This window comes from Pteropus alecto, unplaced genomic scaffold (genome assembly GCF_000325575.1).
Source record: "Pteropus alecto unplaced genomic scaffold, ASM32557v1 scaffold164, whole genome shotgun sequence".
In the NCBI taxonomy this organism is placed as follows: domain Eukaryota; kingdom Metazoa; phylum Chordata; class Mammalia; order Chiroptera; family Pteropodidae; genus Pteropus; species Pteropus alecto.
Window position 1 is genome coordinate 10,888,162 of NW_006439568.1, and position 17,599 is coordinate 10,905,760.

The window sequence follows — 17,599 nt, forward strand, 5'->3', positions numbered from 1 at the left end:
CAACTCTTCCCTAGATACAACTAAATTTCAAACTATAGATCTCAATTTAAATGTCACTTCCTGAGCCCCTAGACTAGTTCTATGCTTTTATAATATTTTGTGTTGTTTAGTTCCTCATCTTTCTTCTCAGATCCACGTCCCGTCCTTCTTTTGTTCTATTGTGTATTTCAAAGGTCTCACATTTAAAATTTATACTTCTTATATTCCTTTTTCAAAAATCTCCCAGTTAGGTTTTGCTGATAGAGGCTCTAAGGGAAGCTTGGAGAAAGAAACAGGGTATTTTTAACTCCTCTACCTCTCTGCTCTTGGAGGTGTTTCTAGCAGTCAGTATTTTTCCTACAGGACCATAATTCTCACCAGGTGGCCCCATCTGTGAGCTCTTATCATTCCCATTGCTCCACTGGTCCCTCCAGCTCTAGGGTGATAGCAGCTTCCTGCTATAGCTCATCTTGGGTTGATTCTCAGTCCCATTTTTGCCTTCTCAGCCTTTCTAATAGCTTTTTGACCAATTTCCTATATTAAAGCCTGCCCTTGAATTGGTTGGCATGGGACTTGTTTTACTGGCAGAAATCTGGCTATGTACTTACAGTGCACTTTCCCTATCTATAATACTAATATCATTTTTAAAGTAGTTATGTATTCTGTTCTTTCATCTAGACTAAGTTGCAGAAGAAGAGAATTGTGTTGGTCTATTCCTTTTTTAGATTTTCAGTTCCTAGCATGGATTGAGGCTCATAGAAGTCAGTCAATATTTGGTGAAGGAAGGAGGGAAAGAAGGGAGGGAGGAGAAAAGAACTTCTATTTTCACTTTTATATTTCATATGAATAAAAGAAGATTTGAGTCTATATAATTCAGAACAAAATACCTTTCCCTTAAACAGTAACAAAACTGAGATTAGGCTTATGTATGGGAGTGACAGAAGAATAATCTTTTCTGTGTTTGATAAGCCAAAAGTTGCGATTTAAGAGGCAAAGCATAAAATATCAATGTTTCTCTGTGTTAATAAGTGATAACAAAAGATTTTTTTCTTGGAATTTGTAAAAAATAATTAGCTTGATTTCATAATTTTATCTCTACGTAAAAAAGAAATTTCATACTTGGCAATTCTTTTTTTACTGTCTAAGGACACTCAAAACAAGGTATGTCTTGGATTGCTCAATCTGGTACCTTTTCCCTATTGCTGAGGCTGGAAGACTTTCAGCTGCATTGACATTTCCCAGAATCCTCTGACCTAGGCTCCCGGTGTCTGAGGCAAGATCTGAATTAGGAGTTGAGTTCAGTGGGAAGAAAGGGAACAGATCTAGCACAGCTTGCAGGTGCAGAATGACTGCGAGTCAAGGTAGTCGAGGTGACATCTGATTGTGGTTAAGGTAACATAACCTGGCATCAGCTCTGGGGTCAGCAACTGGCTGACTGGCAAAAATAACTTCCCTACTTGAGTCTCTTCTGAGATAAGACTTGAAAGTTGAACCTGAGACCTTCTGCTCCAGACCTACCAACAAATTTTAAACTCTAAATTGGCTTAACTAAGTATATTTGTACTTAAAATAGCTAGAGTGTTTTCTGTTATTCAGAACTGTGAACCCTGTCTGGACAGGGCCAATTTACATTTCTATCTCTATATCATAATAAAAATAAATTAAAATTTATGTAGACAATTAAATAGAAAATGAATGCATGTTTGGAAGAAAATCTAAATCTAAACTTAAGGGTCAAGTTTGTTTTTTCAGTAAAGACTGTGAGGCGCTGGTGGAGTACACATTCTTTCAATAGAGATGGAGAGTTGCATACTCACTGGACTAGACATTGAGGAAACAAATGGTAAGCAAAAGCAGACACGGTCCTTGTTCTTGTCACACTACCCTTTAAAGAGGAATATACATATTCCATCACAGAGAATCTTCATTTCTTAGGATCTAAGAGATTCATACAATCAAGTATAAAATTGCAATCGATAAGTTAGGAGGGAAATTTTATCTGCAATGAGAATGTTTAATAAAATGTTTTGACTACTTGAGGATCAAAAACTGTTACCTTCAGAAAAAGATTATTAAGCCAATATGTAAAGACAATTTGGATTTTACCTGAAAACATGAGGGGAAGGCAGAGGGAATCTCAGGTGGAGTTAACGTGCACCAAAGCCCCACATCAGCAAGAACATGGCATGGTTCATGAGCTGAAGGTAAACCACTGTCAGAGCACAGAAAGCAAGGGGACTAGATGAAGCTGAGACTGAACCGTAGAGTCTAGGAAAGTCCCATTGATTCAAGGTCACAGTGATCTGTGCCCTTTTTCTAAGAGCAATGGAGAACTGAAAAATTAAGAAAGGTATCTCTCTGTTTCTGTATTTTATAAGAGGAAGAGGATTAGAGTAATAATTTAAGAGCTGGTTCACATGCTAAATAATTATTTGGGAAGAGATTACGGAGAGTATTTTTATTCTAAGCACACTTGGGACTAAATGATGAACAGGTTCATCTTTCACCTTTTGTTTTTATTTGCTCTGCCTCTGCCTTCAGCGCCTTGTTCTTTTAGTTTTGCTGTTGTTGTTTTGTTTTAATATACTATTTTAATATAATTTGCTTTTCCTGTCACCAGCTTTACTTCTATATCTGACTGTTGAATATTCATTTTTGAATCGAGCATTTATTTTACATCCACTCTTCTACTTCCCTTCACTTTTCATTGTTTTAATTTATTTCTATTTCTTATTTTGTCTTTTACTTTGTCCTTAACGATATTTTAAATTTATTTTGTTCTTATTGCCCTGTTAGCCACAATTTAAAAAAAAAAAAATGAGAATGCTTTGGTGGTCTGCGAATCAGCTGGTAGAGAAGGCTTCCAAATGGAAGAAAAAATAGATTTCCTGGAGTTTGATAAATGCTTGGTTATTTTGGAACATAAATCATTATTGGGGATGGACAGAAGAATGATTTAGTGTTTTAGATGTTTTAACTAGTGGCTGTGATTGTATGTCACATGCTGTGGTGGTCTCCTTGTTGCTATGAAATATAGATCCTAGTTTTTGTTTTATTATAGCTTTGTTATACATTCCCGAAAACCTTCGAAACAGATTTTAGATATGTGTTCATCTTTTCAGTCATCGGTCAATGAAGAATGTCAGTGCTGTCAAAAGTAGAGCATAATTCAGTGAGTCATATGTGAATTCTTCTGTACTATTACTTCAAAAAGACAATATAGTAAAAACAAAAAAAAATAAAAAACAATATAGTCATATCCATAGATAGCTCAATCCAAAATAAAAGTGTAAACTTGATATGTACTGGTTAATTTCTTTCACAAAGTAAACTAATAAAGTACCTTTGAGAATACTATTTTTCTGTGCCTGTTTGAACAGCTGCAACATCCAATATTCGGAAGCTTATCAAAAATTTACCCATTTCAAATGAAGAGAAAGTTCTGTTATTTCTTGAAACATTTCAAGATAAACGACAGTGGTAAATTGAAGGAGAAAGATGGGGGCATATGTCAATTTTACACAATAGATGCCAGTTTTTTTAAAAAATAAAAGTGCTAGAATTTCTCACTGTTAAAAAAATAATGATAAAAAAGGATAGAAATATAAAAAGTTTGAGAGAAGTAGAAAATGTAAAATAATTAATACTGTCAAAATCGTAAACCTCACAGAATCAGCTACTTAGGTAACCTGACAGGTGTGTGATTGCAGAAATCCAAATCTATCTTTCTCACAAAAGACTGATTTACAGCTTTCTCTAAAGCTAAAGCTTGTTTCCATAGAAATAATTTTAATTTCTTCATGGATTTAAGATTCCTGCAAGGACTTCAAACCTATTTTGTTCCTAGTTTAAGAAAAAATACAAGTGACCTTTTAGTGCTATGAGCCAGTACCATTTTTGGCTTTTAAACAAATTGATGAAAATATCATATATCAACACACTGTGTGCCTCCTATTATAGGACTTTTATAAAGTCTATCATTCAGTTTAAATTGATTTTTAAATGCATATAATCATTTAAAACAAAGAATTTCAAATGTAGTGAAATTTATGATGTAATTCCAGTGAAACTAAAATGAGAACAAGTAGATTTTTCTAATACTTTGTGTTCTGTCTATAAAATATGTGAAAATATTAATTTAAGATAGATTATGCACATGATTATGTATATTTATTTGATAATCACTTATTTATTAATAAAATGTATTAACAATATTAATAATTTATTAATTAAAATATGTTTAATATACATAGTACATTAAGAATAAAGGTAACATGAAAAGTTGATCACTCAAATCCCAGATTACAAGTATAGATGCATTTGAAATATAATTTATCAACAGTTATCTCTCATTGCTCTCATAAGTGTACAGAAATTCTGCCTCATTGGTGAAGTTATGCCAGGTGAATTTTTTTAATTATCCAGTTCACATTGACTTAAATACGTAATTTTGAAATTATTAATATTTTTTTACAATAACTTTTATCAGTTGAGTTAATAATTGAGAACCAAAGTTCCAATACGTTTTAGGTGTTACTCTGCATAAAACATGAAGTCATAGATTGTGTTTCCTGGTGAATATATAGTCTGATTATTTGTGATTTTTCTATATTTTTATTGATTCACAAGTATCAATATAATTAATGACTTAAATTTTGTGGAGTTGCTACTTTTTACATTGTCTGTTCTTCAGTGTTTCATTTTGAAAAAATTTAACACTTCAGAAAAGATAATAAATCATTCAAGGAACCACACATACTCTTCACCTATAGCCATCAGTTTTTAACAATTTTTCTCCCATTTGAACTCTCACTGTATGTGAATGTGTGTGTAGGTGTATTTCTGTGTGTGTGCGTGTGTGTGTGTGTGTGTGTACGTATTTGAGAGTTAGTCGTTTATATCAAGATTTTTCACTCTTAAATACTTTGTCATGTATTTTCTAAAACTACAACATGACTACAATATATTTGTTTTATTTAAGAAATTTAACACTAACACAATACTCTTCTATAATAATATAAGGTTCATATTCCATGTCTGCATTTGTCTCAATAATATCTTTATACCTACGTTATTTTACTATATTTTTAATGATCTAGAATCTAATCAGCTTCATACCTTCTTTGAGTTGTCATGTTTCATTGGTCTCTTTGATCTAGATTTCCACAGACTTTCTTATGCTAAATATTTAATAAAATTGACATTTGTGGAATCCAAGATATATATACATTTTTTTTTTTTTTTGCTGAGTTTTCCTTGATGTGAATTCTGTTTGTTTTCACATAATTGGACTCAAGTTAAACATTTTGACATGAATGCTACATAAATGATATGGTGTCTTGGTTTATCACATCAGGGGTCCCTGCTGTAATTTTGTCCCCGTTCTTGTGAGGTTAGATTTAGTCTTTTAGTTAAAAAAAAAGAGTCAGCTTCTACCCCTGACCTTCTCATTTTGTTCTAACAGAATAGCCATTTCTTCAAATTTAATCTTGATTCTTGGTCAGTTACTCAAGCCTCAGCATCCAACGATTTGCCTTTCTTTCTGTCCCCAATTTTGAGACCCCCAATATATTCTAAATCTGAGTCTTACTCTGATATAATCCCTCAAACTTGTTCAGCAAAGAGACTCAGTCAATTAATTACGAATATGTACTGAAGAATCTGAGGAATATGTTTTTCGTCAATATAATTTTTCATCCAAACTAAAATATTTTTAAGAGTGAAAGGTACCATTAATAATATCATTTGAGCAGATGATTATACAAATATCTGTATCTGTTAGAGAATCGAATGCATGTTAGTGAAGACAACAGAGATGTTATAAGTGATTAAAAATTTTGTAGAACCAGTGTGTGGGCTGGAGAAGTGGAGTCTAGGTTAAGCTTTTGGAAGCGATGTTCAAGGCTCCCAAGCAGAAGGAGGAAGCAATAGTAGCTGCTGCTTCTCCGTGACCAGGAATTTAGTGTCACTTCTGTCAGATCACATTACTCCTGCAACAATCCATGCCAGCCAAGTGGATGCCTTGTTCTCTGCCTCTGGACATCCACAGAGCCAGTGAGTGCTGGACTTATTAAAGAGCCCATGTGACTTTGCTTAGCAACAGAAACAGAAAGAGCAGAAACAAAAGCAGCAGCATAAACAGCAGACACATTATGCTTTCATTATCAGAAATTTGGAAGTAAAATTTACCCTCTAACATTTCCCTGTGGGATCATCCCGAAGCTACTCTTAGGAACATTGCCAGCATTGCACATTTGCTTGGCTGCTTCTCTGTCCTCCTTTCTCAATGTCCAACAGCTTTCTCAGGGGAGCACTCCCTTAAGGAGACACTTGACACCTCAGGAAGACCTTGTCTAAAAAATAACCTTGCTAAAGAGCACTTCTACAGGCTCCCACACCAAATTTACTTGCTTATGTGTAGTAATGCCCATATACTCAGCTATTCATTATTATCATCATCATCATCATCGTCATCATTATTATTATATTATTATTTCCATCTGCTCCTGTTATTATGATGATGAATTTTTTATGTTCCTTGCTACAGCCAAACCCTTAGTTTATCTTCTAAATCCTATATTTTCTTGTGTACTAACAATATCACTTCAACATTTTCCTCTATTTTCTCTCTTCCCTCTACTCTCTTCTTTGTTAGGTCATTCCCATCAGTCTACAAATACAATGGTGCTTTTCCTGATTAAACAGAGAAAACTTATCAATTTACTCACATCACCTTCAAGCCACCGCTAGAGCTCATTTTTATGATCTTATAATAAATCTCATCAAGAGGGTTACTTTCTCACCCTTCAATCCATCATTCCTAAACATTGATGTGACCCCAAGAGCCCAGACCTTAGACCTTTTCTGGTCCATCTATATTCACTAAGTGATTTCATCAGCCTCTTAGCTTAAATTATATACTGAGCACTCCCAAAGTGACTCTTCAGCTCAGACTTCTTTCCTGGCCTCCTACATGGATATTTCTACATGGATGTCTACTAGAAATTTAAATTTAACATGCCCAAATACGAGGTTCCCTCCTTGTGCTACTCCAAAACCTACTCTCTTTCCTCATCTCAGTAAACACAAGCCTATCTTTCTATTTTCTTAACCAAAGACCTTGGAAGAATTCTCACATCCAATTTGTCACTGGATGACTTTGAGTAAAAGAGTAACAAATTCTGTTGGATTCACTTTCAAAATACAGCACAAATTTGACTACTGCTCACCTCCCTCGTTATTCCTCATTCAAACTATTATCTCTTGTCTGGACAAATGAGAAAGTCTTCCAGCTGGTCTAACTGATTACATCTTTGACACCCTAGAGCTAATGCTCAACAAGCAACCTGACTGATCCTTTTATGATAAATCAAAACCCTGTCACTCCCTTGCTCAGAACCCACCAATGGTTTTCCATCCAATGTAGAATAAAAGCCAAAATCTTGACAGTAAATTATAGTTTTACAAAATTCTGTCCTCATAACTTGTTACTTCATGTTCTTCAAGTCATTCGCTCTAATATCTTCACAAAGAGGCCTTCTCCGACCACCGTATTTAAGACTGTAACATACCCCCTCCATCAAAACCTAATGTAAACAGAAAAATTCCAGCTTTTTCTATCTTCCTTTCTTCATAATTGTTACCTTCTGACATTCCATGTTTTACTTATATTTGTTATGTAAGCTCCACCAGGAATTTAGTGGAAAAGGTAGGGATTTTGTTCTATTTTGTTCACTGCTATATCCCCAGTGTGAGTAACTGTCTGGCATAATAACTGTCTTCCTTCTCCTCTCCTATCTAAAATTATATTATCTCAAAAGGACATTATTCTTTGTACTGCCCTCTGATCTACTATACTTATAATCCCTTGCCATATTCATTTTTTCCCAAATCTATTAATCTTATTCTGATTTTACTTCATTCTTGATCCAGCCTTAATTCAATAAGCTATTATTCTACTCTAACCCTCCTAAGGTCCCAAATCAAGTAGACTTCAAGTTCATCAAAAGGGAGATTATCCTAGGTAGGCCTGATCAAAACAGGTGAGTCTGTTAAAAGAGGCTTCCAGTATTTCTTGAAGGAAGAGACTCGAACCTGAAAGATTCGATCATTTTATAATAGAATGGAGAACAAAATGTTAAAATAACTAAACATGTTCTGATTTTATATTATTTCACATTGATTCCTCATTTGGGGGGCTTGCCAGGGCATTCTAATATATTTGCAAGTAAAGCAAAAGTGCATAATACAAAACCTTTAGAAATGCAAATTATTTGTTCTCTCCCACGCATACTTTCTATAAAGCAAAGGCATTCAGAAAGTATAGTCCTTCTCATTCATTCCATAAAACCAGCAAAATGATCCAGGATTCTTGAAGTTTCTCTCTTACCTCTAATATGTATACGAATAAACACATTATGCCATTCTCAGGACGGATGGAAAGCTATTTGTATCAAAGGTTTCAGAAATGAGTTACCATTGATATGAAACTAAACTAATTAGTTTTCGTGAGACCGGTATCAACAGTAAGATTTGAATTGTGAAAGAGATGGGACAAATTAATTGATTCAGTATCAAGATAGTAGAGCAAATTGTGAAGAAAAAAGTAAATTCAAAGTGGACAAGTCCTTGAAATGATGTACTTTAATTTTTCAAGCTATTATTTTATCTTTTGCCTATTTCTCTCTTTAATTGCTCTTTGAATTGTCTAGTAATCAATGAAAACATGATTATGTTTTTTTCTTTTAATTTTTCTATACAGAAGGCAATTCACATTAATTAAAAGTAGTAATCAGAAATTAGCTTTGGAGTAGAATTAGCCAAAAATAGGTAAAAGAATAAGTTTTGTGCCATTTTGAGGAAAGAACTGGAGAATGTTTAAATTATTTATAACTAAATGTATATATGTATATATGTACATATGTATGTATGTATGTATGTATTTATGTATCTATCATCTATCTATCAATCTATCTAATCTCAGAGGCAATGCTATGTGTTCAGTGCATTATTTTATTTTCCTCCTGAATCCAAATAAAGACCACATTTTCCCAGACCCCTTCCACTCAGGTGAATTACATAAATATTTCTAGTCAATACAATATGGTTAGTAGTGATGCATATTACTTCCAGTTCTGTCTCTAAAACCTCCACACATTTCTCTACACTTCTTTTTCTTTGACCGGGGGTAAACCGGTTGCAAAGGATCCAGCTCAAAAGATTAATTACCTAGTGGATGGTGGCAGGAAAAGATGAAAGAGCACAGATCCCTGAAATTATCTCTTGAAGGAGAACCATCCAGAAGGATCATCCAATTAGAAACATCACAGTGGACTTTGTGTTGGTTAAGAAAAACTTCTGTGTGTGTGAGTATATATGTACATGTGTGTAACTCTATACTAATACACACATATTACACACCTTTATTTATGACAAGTCACTAAGATTTGGGGGAGGCATTAATTTTGGTGAGAAATACAGAAATTGTTACTTTGAAGTAATGTGTTTTTACGACAACGAGAATACTAATAGTAGATTCCAGACAAGTTGCAATCAATTTAACGGCAGAAAAAAATATTAGCAAAACTACTGCCTGCAGTAATGTGGGAGGCAGATTATAGGAATACTAATCTTTGACTCCATAGGTAAGAAAGAAGCAGAATAGTGTGTTATGATTATTACTAGCTACAGTTGTCAAGTTAACAAAGCAAGAGTTGAGCTTGGGAAAGAATTCACCAGTTTACAAGCAGATATTAGAGGGCACAAAGAGAGTACAGACATTCTGAACTTCATAGGATTGGAAAAATTAACATCTTCCAAATTCTAAATGTTAATAAATGCAGTTTTAGAAGGCTCTGTGAAATAAAAGCTAGGTAACCCATCTTGGTTGAGTGAAGTAATAAAGTGACTCAGGGAAAAAAATCAAGTTAAGAGTGTGGCCTTCCCAAGTATTATTCCAGAGAATTTCAAGGTAGCTGCTATTGATTTCAAAGAGAAGGAATGAGAGTAGACAGAAAATAGTATCAGAACTGGGACTCTGGAACGGTCTAAGAAGGAACTGGTATGGTGCCAGCAAATCGCAGAAACTAAAAATAAGTAGATCAGATGCCAACCTAGTATGAGTGAATCATATTGGAAAAAAAAAAAAAAAAGGTATGCTTTTAATAAAGCCTTCGATTCTTCAAATTTAAAGATCTGTTGGGCCTGGGCCTGCAACTTTCCAAGAGTAGTACTAAGATTTGAAAACTTCATGGCCCTGAAGTGAGAATACGCACCAATACACACACATGTCACATATGACCAAGGAAACCTATTGTAGGGCAGGGCCAGGAGCCATTGACAGCAATGAGCCAAGGTGTTCCTTCCAGGGAAAAAAATAAAGGACATTCTTGGCTTCAGAGTAAGGGCTGTTCTTTATGTCTTCTCAGCGGGATCTCATAATCACTGTGAACTAATCATTGTAATGTGTCTTCCAATCTCGGTTTCCAAACAAAAGTGTTACTGTAGTGGATCTGTCTCCATTCCACTATTGTGTATTGAGTGTATGTATATGTGTGAACATGGGGATATGGACAGTTTACCTGTCTTTAAAGTTTCCAGGCTGCTGGACAAAGAAGAGTTAGATATAGACTTGATATAGAGGTTGTACAAAAATAAGAAATCTTAAACTTTGAGTTGGATGTGGGGACTAGTGGGGACTTCGGTTGTCTCCTTTGGGAAGATAATGTTTTCTACATAGAGAAAGGTCAGCTGTGTGATTTGTGACCAGAGGAAAGGACACGGAATGGAAAATGTGGTAAATTCACAGTATCACTTCATTTTTCTTTTTAGAACGTAAGAGAGAATACTGCATTTCCTAGTATGTTTGCTTTTAGGTGAAAATGAATAGTTCTGGCTCAAGGATTATAGTAAGAAGTTAGATAGACCCGGCCCCTTAACCATCCTTTATGACCTTCCATGCTCTCTCTTCCCTGCCTTCAGGATTCAAAGCAAAGAATTTCAAACTGGTAAAGCCACATGGGGGAAGGAGCCTGGGTCCCTTTAATTCATTGCTTAGAGAAAGCTGCCTCACTGGGGACACCACCGTCAACCACCATGCGTGAGAAAAATAAATGTATGTTGTGTTAAGCTGTAAAACCTGGAGGCTGTTTGTTAGAGCAGCAAAGTTTAATTTCCTGACTAATTTAATCTATTTATTAAAAATAATGATGATTTTCTGTCATTTTACTCTTGGCCTCCTTGTTCCCAGTATCCTTTTTTCTTTGATCTAATTGAAACCTTCAATCTTGGGATCTCCCTCCATAGTTCCGGTCTCTAAGCATCTACCATATTATCGCCCCTGCCACCACCAAATGAGCAAGCTATTATCGTTTGTAACTGTGAAGCATTCTCACCACAACCTCAAATTTTTATACCTGCTTTCACCACATAGTCTTGAGCCTTGAATAAATGTAACTTGCTGCTTTTTTTGCTTCTGCTTCTGGGGATCTTACCCTAAAACTATGCAGATTGCAGCCTATAAAATGTCTAGTCTCAAACTAGAGCTGGGTCTCCAACACTGAGTATTGTTTGACATTCCTTACATGCTTTCACTCCATCTCTATTCCACTGTGGTCATCACCTGCCAGATCACTTTTTCAAACTTTTACCACTGTTTTTAAATCAAGTTGCTTTCTACTCCCTCCCCTCATTCCAAGCCAGAACCTTCTTCCACTTTCATAGAAAACACTGAGTGTTAAGAAAAGACATTCTTAACTTCTGACCATCCTACTAGTAAACTAAATTTTTCTGTCTCTCCTTTCAAAGAAAGACGGCCCTATACTTTGGCACTAAATTTCACCCATTCTACCAGCTCTTGTATTTTTTTTTTTCCTAACAAAAAGTGCTCTCACCTTTTCTACTTTTCATTTTGTATCCTTGTCTTTTTTCTCTGCAACTTCACTGTGGTAAAACCTAGTGCTTCTTTGAAATATTTTCAACTTTCCACTCTCAGATTAAATGGTAGGATTATACTTTGTCATGTTGGTGGTTTGGTGGGGCCAGGTTGCTAGTTATACTGGTTACAGGCCAGAAGTGAAATAAGACATTTCCTGATGGGGAATTTATTGCCCGAGCTCCATCTTTTTCTTTGATAGGATGTTTTGAGAAGGTGGTTGCAACATCAGCCTGAGTCTGGGAGGCCAATATGATGAGCATGTAGTGTGAACAAGAAAATCTTGTGGTTCTAAGCCTCTGAGAACTCGATGTTGCATTTTTGTCTCCTAGCCCAGCCTCACCTAATACAATTTCGAAATGACCTTTCATTGGCCTGTATCTTCAAGCTACCAGTCTATCTCCTTAGTTTATCTCTGTCAAACTGATTGAAACGTAGTATGGACCTTTTTTCTTCACTCTCATTGGCTTCTCAATTTGTTACTCTGATATTCTGCCTTACCTCTGTTTATCGAAACCACTCAGGAAATTCTGTTGTCAGACATGGGAGACACTGTTCTCTAAGGAATGGACCTTAAGTCTTAACCAACTCTTTGTCTAGACATTGAAGAAGCTTCAAAATTCCTCCTTGAGCAAATTTTTCAGTCTGCTTTTCTATAATTTTTAAGCCTGTCTCAGTGTCTAGGTAGGGTAGCTCTTCCTCCAGTGGTCTCAATTTTGAAAACAAAATTTAAATCAAATTAAATAATATCCAAAGATATGAGTCCTCTCAAGTCAGGAACTAAGAGCCCTAAAACCACAGGTTTCTGTCAGAGATTCTACCTGGACTTGCTGTCATTCTATTCCCATATAAATCTGGCTGGCAGAAGCTGTATTTAAAAAAGACAGTGAAATAGAAGGGTGTTTACCAGTTCTACACATGCAAAGCAATGTATTTGTCTTAGTTCAGATTAGCAAAATGTTTCATAACAAGATGTTAGCTTAGCTCACATAGAATATTCGTTATCAGAACCTACACAGGAAACAACCATATTACAAATCTTATTGAATTTATAAAACACAAATCGAGAATATCAAATAAGAGAAAACATTGTGGAAAATATTCAGCAGAACACTGTATAGAAAAAGAAATAAATGAAATGGAACAGAACGCTACCTGATTATTTTCAGTCCATGTATGAGAAATAATAATTTTTTAATTATACTGCTATTATTTTTAAAAATTATGTTTAATTTGGTTTAGAAAGAAGTATGCTTGAACACTTATTTCTCAAGTATTAACTTTATTTTTATTTCGAGTCATTTAATCAATCAAAAGTAAATTAAATGAAACATGTTTTGTAAGATCAATTTCTGTTTCAAGCATTAAATGGCATATAGCATGGGACAAATGAATCAAAACCAGTAGAAGTAAAAAATAAGAAGAAGAATGATGAATGACAGAAGTAGACAGGCAAATGGTAAAATCTTAGTTGCAGAAATCAGAAAGAGCATATGACATATAATCAAAGATGAAGAATAATCTGAGAGACCTAAACTTACTGTCGATTCAATGTCCACTGTTTGGTTGTGAAAGTGGTAAAGCAATTTGAATTGATTGATATGTTGGCTGTGTGTTTAGTTTTTCTTTAAGATTTTAATTCAAATTTGATAAATCTAATAAGGATGTCTAATAGATTTTTATCAAAGAACATAAGACAAAACTTTGAATAAAATTGAAGTCCAGATACAAATTCAGGTTAAATAAATTAAGACTATAATTGTCAGACAATTCCAGATGACTATATTATATTCAGTAATATTGGAAGAAAAAAAAGAGAAAAACAAAACAAATTACTTTTTTTTTCTCACTGAAATTAGGTGAGGCTATTCTGAATTTGAAAGTCAATTTGAGGAGAAATAGTCATGTTTTAATATAGATTTCAGGGTAGAGGCTGAAGGACATTTTCATATGTGTTATGCTTAATGCCGAAAATAATGAGTTACTTATTTCTGATTCCTCCTTTAAGGTTAGAGTAGTTTTGTGATTCAGTATTAACACACAAATCTGCAAAGATGTAACTGTATTTATTTCTCTGTTATATTATTTGAGCCCCAGTTTCTGCCCCAGAGCAAAATCAAATTGAACTTGCTTATTAAAATGACTTTGTTACTTCCAGGTTAACTCAGACTTTGTGGAGTAAATAACATTTTTAGTTTGTTCTCCCCACTATCCTTTTCTTCTTTCTTCTCCTTGCCCTTGGAGGAATCCATGTTAAGCAGAAGCATATGTAACATCTTGACAAGTGGGCAATGCCATCTGGTTCCATGGTTTTTTCGTTATTTTACGGGTGCTGTTATGGGGATACTCTCTGCCTAATTTTGCCTCTTTTCCCACTGCTTCTGCACCCACCACCATTGTAACTTATTATTACCCTTCTCAGTAAGGGCAATCCATGGTGCTTGTTCCTAGGAGCTTGGCCATTACTACTTGCATTACTTCCATTTGACTGGACCTCTTCCCTGATGTACATCAGTGATACAAGACCTCTAAGGTATGACTCAGCTCCCAAGATATCTGTAGCTCTGGCAAGCTTAGGTCCTTAGCTAAATGGACCTAATCCCCAAGTCTATTGAATCACAGGAAATTGATATCTAGCACTCTCAACTTTCTTTAGATTCTCTACTGGAGCATGTGGGAACTCTCGGATATCCTTCACACAATATAGAACCCAGGGAAAATTTCAGGACAAAGAGGGAGTGGATGCTATGTCAGACTCTTTCATGTCCTACTTTACTATAATTTCTCCTCCATGTTGGCCATATTAACATGATCAAGGGCCCATTGAGAGTCTACATGTTTCCAGGGTTCCAGGCAAAATAGGGCCTAGTTCCCTTTCTCTGCAAGTCCTTCTACTATCAAGTCAGTTTCTATATTCCAGGACCTCATCTAAAAAATTAAATACTGAGTGTGAACCAAAGATAAGACTATCAAGGCAATATTGGTTTAATTCTTGTTCTCCTTTCTCAAATTCTTTCTATCCTCTCATCACTTTTCGAATTATATAATTTTTTTCTTAGAAGCAGGAAAACTGATCCCATGCCATATCTTGTGTTCTTTTCTGTTTTTTTAATAGCCTCACATCCAAAAAGTCAGGTTCTGTCTCATGACCTGTCTGGAGTCAAGCCAAGCCAAGTCAAACTCTTTTTGAAATTCAAAGCAAACTTTTCTTTCTCTCAAGTGACTAGTTATTGCAAATCAAAAGTTCTTTTCTTTTAGTCTCTTGTGTACTGATGTGAGTTGAAAATCTATTCAACAACTCAATAGATATTTTTCTTCTGGTCTGTAACTACCTTCTTCTTTACACAATGAATACCTGTGATTAAATGGATTGAAAGTGTTACACTACGCAAGAGCAACTCTGACTATGGGGATCACAAATTAGTGGTTCATATTTTGAAAATTTTCTCCAGAAACAGATATGTTGACTATTTAAAATAACTAAAAATAAAAAGAATTTTTTTAATAGGGACTTTTGCTTGTTTCTAATGTATAATTAAATAAGAGTGTGCTTCTTCTATTGATATTTTCATCTGCTTATTTGGGGCTTGGCATCAATAATTTACACAAATAAAACAAAATTTATTCTCTGAAAAGCACATATACAGTAATAAAAATTACATTACACTGTCAAGGAGAGAACTCTCTTCTCTATTTCCTGGGCTCAATATAGCCGAAAAATTGTCAATATTTTTCTATCCTTGGAAGAAGTGCTGGGAGAGGACATTTCAAACTATCTGCTGGTTGGGTAGCTCAGTTGGTGAGAATCTTACACATACAGGACCATGTTTATTAGAGGGTGAAGCTTGTGATACATAGATATGTCCTCATATTTGCTTCAACAGAAGGAGTAAAAGGATGAAGTTTTCTTTAGCTTTTTATTTCCATTAGGTAGGCATGCCAACTCTGTTGAGAGAGTCTGGAAAAGAGTCTATCTGGAAGCTTGGAGATTCAGAAAGGAATGAAGAACAATAGAAACATTAAATTTGTGAGTAAATATACATTAATATTGACTAACAATGAAATAATAACAAAGTGTTCTGGATAGTAGAATAGCCATAGAATTAAAATACATGACAAAAATAGTATATAAGTCAGGAAAGAGAAAAAATGGAGTTGAAATATTCCAAAACTCTTGCATTGGATAATAAAGCAAGAGTGCTTGTTATGACCTCTTGGATAATCAATCACATAACAATAAAAAGTGTTTAAGAGCCATGCCAATAGGAAAAAGGATGCTGTAAAAAACTAATCAGTGAAAAAGAAGGCAAGAAAAATAATTAGTATAAATAAAGAGCCATGGTAAAATGGAGATTTAAACTTAATTATAATCTAATTAACAATTATTTGAAGAGATTAATTACTTGAACTGAATACAAAAGTTGTAAACTGAATTAAAAGTAAACAACTGTATGCTCTTGGAAAGCCACATTTAACTACAAGGGGCCTATAGGTAAAAAGGTTAAGAAAAAAAGGAAAAAACTCATAAGAATGCTAACTGTAGAAAATTACTATAGATACATTAATATCAGACAAAGAATATTGACTTTAAGGGACATTGAATAACAAAGAATGGATTTATCAAGAAGCTATAACAATTCTAAATGCTAACTAAATGCAATATATATATTTAATATTATCCCACATAAAAAAAATCGTACAATATACAGATGCTGTATTATAGAACTGTATTCTTGAAACTTATTTAATTGTATTAACCAACATCACTCCAATAAATTTAATAAAATTAAAAAAATAAATAAAATGCAATTTCAGGTCTAAGAAAAAAGCAAAAAATCAAAGAACTAAAAGTAGAAATAGAAATATCCGTGACCATAGGGGAGATTTTAACACATTTCTCTTTATAACTCAGAAAGAGTAGGAGAAATATCATTAAAGACATTCAGAATTTGAGCATCACAATTATCTATGATTTTAAAAGAAAATATATAAAACACAGAATTTAATAATTGAGACTATGTATATATATTTTTTCAAGTCCATATGGAACATTTACTGATAATTAAACATATTTAGCCATAAAAAGTTTCAACAAACTTCTGCTGATTTGAATCATGACTTCATGATTCAAGTATGTATGTGTATAAATTAAACTTGAAACTATTTAGCATATGTTCTCTAATCGCAGAAGAATTAAACCGAAAATCAAGTTTGAAAACATAAAATGTCTCTAAACTTTTTTCACTCCTTACTGAGATTTTTTTATCCACTTATTTATTTAAGTACTTTTTATTTTAGAACATTTTTAGATTTATAGAATTATTCTGAAGCTAGGACTAGAGTTCCCATATACTCTACACCCAGTTTCCACTATTATTAACAATTTACATTAGTATGGTATATTGTCACAATTCACAAACCAATATTGATATATTATTATAAAGTCTATACTTCATTGAAGTGCTCTTGGTTTTTTCCTAAAGTCTTTTTCTGTTCCAAGTAGCAAACTGTAGAAAGAAGCCAGACACAAAATGAAGCATGCCTTATATAGATAACAAAGATGAGAAATATAGATGAGATATATAAATATCTATAAGTATCTATATAAGACATCAAGATAGTCACATAGAGAAAGGACCAAGTGAGGACACTGTGAGATGACAGCCATCTTCAAGCCAAGGAGAGAGG